The 6,604-nt window shown below is 39.4% G+C and overlaps 1 pseudogene; it reads left to right on the forward strand.

Annotated features, from left to right (window-relative positions):
• The first annotated feature begins 3,628 nt into the window (after positions 1 to 3,628).
• On the forward strand, positions 3,629 to 5,812 carry LOC123837456 (cyclin-G2-like; annotated as a pseudogene).
• Positions 5,813 to 6,604: the final 792 nt, after the last annotated feature.

The following is a 6,604-nucleotide window of genomic DNA, read 5'->3' on the forward strand; positions in this document are numbered from 1 at the left end:
TTTTGAGGATATATTCAGATGACCATTACATCTAGAAAAAGCATGTACTTTAATAATATTTTAACATAAATGATGTGGAAAGGGCACAAGCTTTGAAGTAACTGAATAATGATTTCAAAAGTTGAACTCTGCTACAAATTAGGTATGACTTTGGGAAGCTACTGAATGTCACTGTCTCTACTGAAGGACTGACTGACTATAGGTGTAAGTATGGATATACTTAGAGATGTAGATACAGATATATATCTAGGTATAGTGCTTAGCACAACCTAGCAGACAAATGTAACTCAGTATACATTTATTTCCTTTATGTTTTTTGCATGAAATAAAAAATTAATGAAGAGTTTTATTTTTTTTCTGATTAATCCCAAATGGCCATCATTAGAAACATTATTTTAAAGAGAGATCAGTTCTCTTCCTTCATCAGAGCCCATGGAGGAAATCAAAATCTTATATGAAGGCTATCAGTTCTTTTCCTTCAAAGCTTATAGCAAGGTGACAGGTTGAAAGAGTAATTAGTAACAGAATTTATTGTTACTGGAATTAATTGGAAGATGATATATGTGGAAGACTAATTTTATAACTATAGAGATGTAAGGCAACATTCCTAATATCTTTGGTGTTTACACTAAGACAGTTGATTGCCTTGAATCCAATAAGAGATTGTGTTTTCCAAAGATGGCTAGAACAGTATCTCATCCCATCAAGTGTTGTTACATAGTGAACTTGACCTCACATCAAGAGGTGGGGTGTATGTCTTCTCTAGTTGGGTAAAGTGATTTGTTACTTGATTGTTACAATAGATTGGGGCTGCAGTGAGGCTGTGTGACTTCTCAAACTAAGCAAGAAAAAGCCATAAAGTGTCTTCATTGCTTGTTGCAAGACTTGAGCCACCAAGTAAGAAGTCAGACTATATGAGACTGCCAAACTGGAGGGACTATTTGAGGTGTTCTGCTCAACAGCCAGATCTGAGCTTCCAGCTGGTACCTAGCTAATATGAATTGTCTACCATGTGAGTGAGTCATCTTGAGTTGATTACAGCCCCAGCTAACATCTCATTATATTCATGGGACAAACCCCAAGTGAGTACCACCTCGCTTTAGGCTGCTAAGTTTTGGGGCTATTTTTTAATATAAATATAGTAAGTATAACAAATTCTTAATTAGAATTTGAATAAAGCAAGGATATTAAAAACATTTTGTCAAGTATTCAGGAGATTTAGTTAATATGGCCACAGTTTATAAAATCCTTTTGAGACATTAAAGAAAGTGGGCACAATAAGTCTATGATCTGAGCTGGGTGGAAGAAAGTGATCTGATGGAATGAGTGATACACAGAATCCAAAAGTTATACTTTATTAAAGATAAATGAAATTGAACTGTCATATAAAGTCAAAGCTTTGCAGAACATATATTTTACCCTTGCAACAGTTACTCATTATATTGTTTTAGTTCTGGCAACTAGTGAGTTTATTTATCACTGTCTTAGGTTAAGTATCATATACTTTTCTTGCTGAAAGACTTTGTCCATTCCCAAAGAATGGACACCAAGAACTCTGATGAATATGGCAAGACAATTTGTAGAGATAATCATTTATGTTTGGTTCCTATTGCTATAAGACTCAGAAAAGAATAAATGATCCCTCCAGGCTCATTCTAAGAAGACAGGCCTGCTTTTTGTTTTTACGGTGCCAGGGTTGGAAGCAGAAATGCCAGGAACTTAACTCAGAATCTGAACCTCACCTGTCTTTGAGTGGTGTGTGTGTGTGTGTGTGTGTGTGTTAGAGGGTGTGTGTGTGTGTGTTTAAGTAGATGGTAATGGATATAGGCCCACCTGAAGTGGAAAAGGGGACTTTAGAGAGTTTCTACTGAAACAGAGAAGAGAGGGGTTTTCCCTGGCCCTGACGGTCCAAAGTAGAATAAAACATGCTTTCTTTCCTCAAGAAGCCTTTTGGATCCCAGAAACTGCAGTCGTAGAAGTCAGTGACTGTCAAGTATGAGAAGTGGAATAGGAGTGGAAGTGGAAGTGTAGGAGTGGAAAGGCTGTTGGAAATTGGCATCTCTAGAAGCTCCCATAGCCACCGTGTAATAGGGACAGCTTGAGGGCAGAGTAGCCTCAGGTCACACACTTTCTCTGTCAGACTTTTGGAGATGTCACCCCACTGTCTGGTAGTCTGAAGCGCTCTTGACTTCGGTTTCCTGATAGTAATCTGTTCACTTTCCTTCTGCTTTTGAAGTGTAGAGAATTCTTGATTATTTCTTGAAACTTAAGGCTTTTATTAGGACATATCCCAGTATTGACTTCAGCTTGTTCATTTGATACCACTTTATATTATGTTGTTTATCGATTTTGCTCTATGTAATTCAGGTGTTTTCTTCATGTATTTTAAGGTTTGATTTCAGTGGGATAATATCCATTCTGTATTCTCTTAAATTATTGCTGTTCTCCATATTTTTCTTGAATCTTGATCTTCTGTCTTATAAATGGCATATTTATATGTCATTCTATCCTTTCCTTGTATTAAAGATCTTTTTTTCTCAATGGAGCCAGGTTAATGTTTCTCCATTTTCCTCTGTTACCTTGCAAGCTCCCCTCTCCCATCCTCAAGGTAGGACTTATCGATTGTATTTCCTGAGACATCTTTTCCTCCGAACTCAGTAAGAAGAAGTTATCTCACAGAAAAATGGAAGAAAAGAATCTGTGCTATGTGTGCCCCGGAAACAATTATTTTCTACAGTCCCTGTTTCAGTATTATTTTCCAATTAGATGATTGAATTCTAGTTTCTTCATTAGGAGTCTCACTGGTGTTCCTTATGGTTGGTTAATTCTGAAGCTAGAGATAAACACTAATCTTAATTGAAAGTATTTAGCCTAATTGCTTTTTACCCTTAAGCAAGCCCGTAGTTCTCCTTTGTTCTTTCCTTCACCAAATACATATTGAGTACTTACTATATGTTAGGCACTGTGCCAGACACTGAGAGAATGCAAACATGAATGACAGACTCATTACACTCATGTGATGATTTGTCTAATGTAGGAAACAGTCATAAAAATATAAGCTAAATTATAAAATATAAGGAACTGTGGAAGTCCCAGCAATTTTTTGTGGTGGCTAATCAGAGGAACATGCTTCTCAGAGTTGAAGCCAGAGATGGCCTTAAAGGATGAGGGGGAGAGGGGCCTGGGCAGCACAGTTGGTAAAGCCGCCGACTTTTGGTTTCGGCTCAGGTCATGATCTCAGGGTCTTCGGATCGAGCCTCATGTCGGGCTCCTTCTCTAAAAGACAGGCATGGAAGGGAGTTAAGAGGCGGGTGAGCAGGCTTAACTCCCTTCCTTAATGGAAAGAGTGGAATGACACTAATGACAAATGAACGTTAGGTCAGATTTATATCTGGAGAGGAAACTGAAAGCCTTGTTGTCCAATATTTTAGAAATATCAACAGTTAACTATTGAGCCCTTCCAGTTAAACTTGGCAGATTAACCATCCTTGTGCCTCAGTTCTACCTCTAAAAATTTCATTAAAATAATCAGTGAAGAATAGTGGATGAAAGAATTTTTTTTAAGTTAGACAACAAGCTGATGGAGGAAATTTAATGGTCTTAGCAGACTAGGAAAATAGGATTCCAAATGCCTACAAGAAATGGAGTACCTCTAAGGATTGATCTGATTTGCCTTACAGAATGCTTAGAACATGGGGTGAGGTATGATTGGCAACATGATTGGTTGAAAATCTGTATATCAATAGATTGAACTTCCCTGGTCCTTTAAACTTTCTGAGCAGTCAGGAAACCACCCCACCCACATCTGTCATAGGTAATAATACGCTTAGTCTGGAGAAACTGAGCCAAGCTACTTCTGGGTTCAGAGACAACAGACACAGGATAAGGTGGGGAGCTAAACACAGTAGGAGCTAAACATAGTAGGATGCAAAAATCTGCATACTGAAATGCAAGACCAGCAGGCTGCTTCTCCTGCCTAGCTCCTAGAATTCTAGACAGCCAGGTTTATACTCTCCACCCACCAACACACACCAGTACACTTCTTCCAGTTAGCTTCTCACTTATACAAATGAAAGGACAGCCAAGAATCACTAGACAGTTAAAACAGTTTAGAAGAGACAAAAACAGGGAAAAAAAACTTACACAAAAACAAAGACCATCAGTGGAACAGAAGAAATAAAACAAAGTGTAGTTAATATCATCAAGGATATGAGAAAAGATATCTGCCAATGAAACAAAAATGGGGTCCTATAAAAAATCAGAGAACAGTTTTTAACTTCAGATATTAAAAATATGATGAACAAAAAGGGGTTTGCTTCAGCCTCTGCTGATGGCATAGCATGGCCCCCGAAGGGTTAGGAGACCTGCAGCCCCAGAGTCTGCAGGAGAAGATGCGGCCAGCAGGAGGGTAGGCATGGGCAGAGGCATGAAGCTGGGACTATGAGGCTGGGGCGGAGATGTCAGTGCCAGTGGAGAGTTGGATGCCTGTTGGGGGCACTGCTAAACTAGTGGATACCTGAACCAGGGTGGAATCCATCAGGCTCCTCTGTGCTCAGCCATCTCAAGGCCAGAGACTGCATCTCCGATCTAGTGAAGGACCTGGGGGCATAGGTCTTGGCAGTCTGGAGTGAGTCCAGCTATCTGAGGTGTTGAAAGTCTACCTGGAATAAGAATAGAAATCCCAACCACAAGAAAAAAGGGCTGAGCCTGAGGAAAGTTACCCTTGAGAATGATAACATTTTGTGCTGAAGACAGGAAAACGTCAAGATCTACGGGATTTAACCAACATTTTTGGGGGGAACTTGCACATAAACTTTTATCCTAGCTGCCAGTATTTTGGACAGATCCTTCATTTTTTATGAAGGTGAACCTAAAATTTGCCTCACATTGGAGTCTGTTGTTTTTGCTGGCTTGCCAGAATAGTTGAAGAAGGATGCATTTCCCACTCATGAAGTAATCCAGATTAGTCAATGTAAATGCACTGCTTCTGACAGAAAATGAAGGGAAAATACAATTTTGGAAAAAAAATTCAGAACTATGAAATGGAACACAGTGCTGTCTTAAAAGTTTTCTACTTATATAAGGCTGTTGTACTTCATATTTCAGAAAGGGAAGAAATATTGAGGCTTGGTAAACTGGAAGCTCAGCTGAAAGCTTGCAGTTTTCAACTAGTCTTTTTTTTTTTTTTTTTTTAAGATTTTATTTATTTATTTGACAGAGAGAGACACAGCGAGAGAGGGGACACAAGCAGGGGGAGTGGGAGAGGGAGAAGCAGGCCCCCCACCGAGCAGGGAGCCCGATGCGGGGCTCGATCCCAGGACCCTGTGATCATGACCTGAGCCGAAGGCAGACGCTTAATGACTGAGCCACCCAGGCGCCCCTCAACTAGTCTTTTCAAAAGCAAAGCCATCTGCATTAGCTTTGTGCCTTCTCAATCTGGAAGTACAAACATAATTCATTAAATTATCACAGGTTCTCCTGCTTGTGATAAAGCATTTGAAGATTAATGATACTGAGTTCTTTCATTGGAGAGAGGTAATTTCAAATGTCTAGCTGACTATTTTCTCTCGAATGTTGTAAGAAGTTGGTTTGGATTGTTTCTAGGTACAGAGCCCAGACCGCCAACACAGCAACTGTGGTGTTCCTGAGTTGTAAACGATACCAGCAGACAGTGCTTTGATGAAAGTGAGGACTCTGAAGAGGTGAATTCTAAAGAATGAGGTCTCAGCAGCTCTCTCTCCATTGCAGTGATCAAAGATGCACTGTCTTTTTCAACTTGAAAGTGGCACAGTCTCTGAGCTTCCCATTTTAGAACTCTAATTGTACTGTGTCAGAATTTTAAGTATGTGGTTTATAAGCAATAAATGGAGGACTGGGTAATATTTCATCTAGCTCCCACTGAGGCAGGAATACACAGACTAGAGCACCTGTTGTTTATAATTACTCAGACCAGATCTGGTCTGTTTTAATATTCTAAGCTATCAAATGGGTTAGGACCTCTCAAATGATTGAGAATAACTTAAATATAGGCACTTTGTTTTTCACTTTAAATAAAAATGATCTTGAGCTATTTGTTAATATGATAATAAATTTTGTGAGAAAGGATGTAGGAAGTTGAAGGAGAGAACATTTGTTTTCTTGATTGAAGTATGAAGTAGGAGGCTGAAATCTACTGAAATAAAAAGAGTCCTGTCTGAGAGGAGAAGAGGTTTGATGGGAGCATGTGCTGAATGGGTTTTGAGGGGAAGCTGGAGGGAACTGAGTAGGACAAGTAAGATTACTGACATGAAGCTGAGGTCCTAGCTAAGGTTGGAAACCATGAATTCATAGTCATGCAAGATCAAAGAACTAAGGGCTTTTTCTCTAGTATTCTCAACTTCCAAAATGCAGAAACAGAAAAGAGTAGCTCTTACTGCTCAAGGATTTGGGTTTAGCAGGTGGCTTGTGATGTCGAACTTCAGATGAAAGACCTTGTCAGTGAGAAATGAAGTAGACTAGGTTGAAACTGATAAATTCAAAGACAATGGGAGAACTGGGACTCGAGGGTTTGTTGTGATTCTTGTGCATATCTGGTGGGAAGGTTAGGATGAGAGAGGTGAAAAAC

The sequence above is a fragment of the Mirounga angustirostris genome, unplaced genomic scaffold, assembly GCF_029215605.1.
Source record: "Mirounga angustirostris isolate CCGP_5_RB_7025 unplaced genomic scaffold, mMirAng1.0.hap1 SCAF_5, whole genome shotgun sequence".
In the NCBI taxonomy this organism is placed as follows: Eukaryota; Metazoa; Chordata; class Mammalia; order Carnivora; family Phocidae; genus Mirounga; species Mirounga angustirostris.